Here is a 3,285-nt window from a genome sequence, read left to right as displayed (position 1 = left end):
CAAATGTCAATTTTGCAAAAGTATCTTTAAAATCTATCATGTCTTAAGCAAGTTGAGTATTGATTGTCTCTTGCTTTTCAATGAATGCATGCAATGTTTTCTCAAGATTTCTTATAGAAGATGGAGTATAAGGAGGTGCATATCCATGAGAATTTTGGAAATTATGTTGTGCTTGAAACGATGGTTGTCAAGCTTTTACATGTTATTATCACTCTTCCAACTGAAATTTAGGTAATTTCTCCAACCAGGGTTTTATATTTGTGAGTATGGGTTGTGGTTGGGCTTTTGAAAACTATTTAAAATATGGGCTTGTTCATGGAGACATTTCTTTAAAAAAGGCAAGGTTAAACAATCATTGGTTGAGTGTTCATTTGTTTCACATATTTGACACACAATGTTTTCAACATATTATAATTGATAACTCTTTTTCAATTCTAGTGCCTCGACTTTTCTAGCTAAAAATGCAAACTTGGGTTGGAGGTCATGATCTTCTCTAAGGTTGTACATACCTCCATTAGATGTGTGACATGACTAAAAGATTGATGTCTTCTCCTAAGTGCAGGAGTGTCGAAGTAATAAATAACCCGTAAGACCGGGGTCGAACCACAAGGAGGTTAATTGTACAAATTATAAACAACAATATAAACAACAACAATAACAATAGTAGCAATAATGATAATAATAATAATAGTACTAATAATAATAGTTGTAGTAGTAGTAATAATAATAATAATAATAATAATAATAATAAAGAAAGAGATGGAGAAGAAGAAGAAGAAGATGAGAACTTTGAGATGAAATATTAATGTAAGGATTAAACAATGATAATAACAAATGTCAAGGTTAGAGGTTCCACTAATGGTATGTTAAACTTTTATTATTCAATTGGAAACCACACACAAAGGAGGTTCCAATCAGATTATAGATTATTAACATGATTACATTAGTCATCTTATTCGATTAATGCTAATACTTGTAAATCTCGTCAAGCATTCATGATTATAACTTATGTTAACCACAAATCAAGTTCCTTTCATAGCTCAGGTGTTGGTTATACCATATAGTATGAACTCTGAAAGTGCCAAGCATTTGTTGTACCAAGTGTTATACAACATAAATCAAGATTAGTCATTTAACAAGCAAAGTATTAAAGAGTGAACAAGATAACAAATACAAAACATGTGAGTATCAAGCATTAAAGTCCATATTGAGTTTACACTATACTGATTCTTACACCATTAGTGTAACCTTTTCACCTTGACATAATAAACTTAGCTAGACATAATGAAAGAAAAATAAATAAATAAATAAAATAAGAACATAAATAAGATAAAAGTTAATTAAGTAAAGGAAAGGAAATGAAAGGCATAAACTTGATATTAATGAAAGCAAAGCATAAACATTACAAAAAATACAAAGAGAGAAAGCAAGAGCATGATCTTGATCTGGAAACCAAGATGCCTAAATGCATGGCAAATGCCTCCTTTTATAGGCCAAAATTGGGAACTATTGATTTGATGACTAATTGATGAGTGGGTGACCAACTCTTGACTTGGTGACAATCCTTATCTTCTCTCGTATGCCCAAAACATCATTGATAACATCCAAATTGGAGCCACTTGAAAACATGAAAGTTGTAGGAAATTGTCTTAGCTTTCTTGTGTAAAACATTTAACTCATTTGGACTTCTATAACTCCAGATATGGGCCAAATACTAAACAGTGCTCGGGTTGGAAGACAAATTCGAACTTCTTTGTTGTTGCTAGAATTTGGACTTGAAAATGGCCTTTTTAGATCTAGGGCTCCATATGAAATGTGTAGACCTATGTCTTACCTTTCCATCCATATAAAGTAGACCTAAATTTGAGATCTACAGCTCCAGATATGACCCAATTACCGAATAGTGTTCCGGTTTGGATTGCACCGACATCTCTTTTCTAAGTTTGGCCATCTCTTTGTCCTTTCAATTTCAGTTCTTAAATTCATCAATCAATCCTTTCATTTATGTGATAGGCCTGCATTTAAAATGAACATTTACCATAAATTAAAGGTATCTTATGTTATTAGATATGTTATTATAAAACATGTTTTAGTTAAGGAGTTATTGATACTTCGAGTGCAAAATGATGATATAAAACCTTGATAAAAATACACTTTTAAGTATCAATCACACCCCCAAACTAGCTTATTACTAGTCCCTAGTAATCAAAGCGTTAAAATAGAAAAATACTTTGCAAATTCCACAAAGCAAGGTAGTCATCATTTAACTTCCATTAATCTATCCAGATAAACAAACTCTCATTTAATTTATATGCTCAATACCTCTTAACAAGATATTCATAAACCTTTTTTTTGTGCCCAATGTATCAACATATAATTATGGGGCTTTTCCTGGAAGAAAAACAAAATTTTTGTTCTAATGTTTAAAGTTAACTTCCTTGGGTTAGGATTATTATTTTTTGTCTTCTTTTTTTATTTTTAATATATATACATATAATTTAAAACACCATGCATCTTTAACCCATGTAACGAGCTTTCGGCTAATGACCCCCAGACCAGTTGGTCTTAGGGCATTAGGTGTTAAGACACCCCTACGAGCTTAGTAACTCGGGTCGCAGATACTGATATATAGATAGTGCAATGTTTGATTCCCTTAAGCTTTTCTCCTCAACCCATATAACAAGTGTTGGGCTAATAGCTCCCAAGTCAGTTGACTTTAGGGTATGAGGTGTTAAAACACCCCTTCGAACTTAATTGCTTAGGTTAGGGAGGCTACGAAACCAAACTTATCTATATTTTTATTATTATCATTTTTTCTTTTTTCTCTCTCTTTTTTTTTTAATTGTATACTATCTCTTTTCCCTTAGTTGTTACCTTTAACAAAAGAACATAAATAATGTAATAATCCAATATGCAACCCATAATCATATGTTAAAGTGTATGTGTGTAAATTAAGGTTTAAGAATACATGTTAAATAAGTATATGAGCAGAATTAAGTGATAACAATGCGAGAGTTTGTAAATCTGAATATTTCAAGAAGTATTATGATAGACCTTGCTACAAATGATTACTAAGATGCGTCTCAAGAGTCATAAAAAGTTCTCCTTACTCTGCCATCATAGTAACAACAATTTTGCACATGCTTTATGAAATAGAAAACACAGTTAATTTTTTTTTTAGCTACTACCCTCTCCCCCCAACTAAAACGAGACATTGTCCTTAATGTTTAAAGGTAGAAAGATAGAGTATAGAAGATATCACCTGAAATAACGAACACTGACAAA

The sequence above is a fragment of the Populus euphratica genome, unplaced genomic scaffold (genome assembly GCF_000495115.2).
Source record: "Populus euphratica unplaced genomic scaffold, PopEup_1.0 scaffold424.1, whole genome shotgun sequence".
NCBI classification, from domain to species: domain Eukaryota; kingdom Viridiplantae; phylum Streptophyta; class Magnoliopsida; order Malpighiales; family Salicaceae; genus Populus; species Populus euphratica.
Note: the sequence above shows the minus strand (reverse complement) of the source record.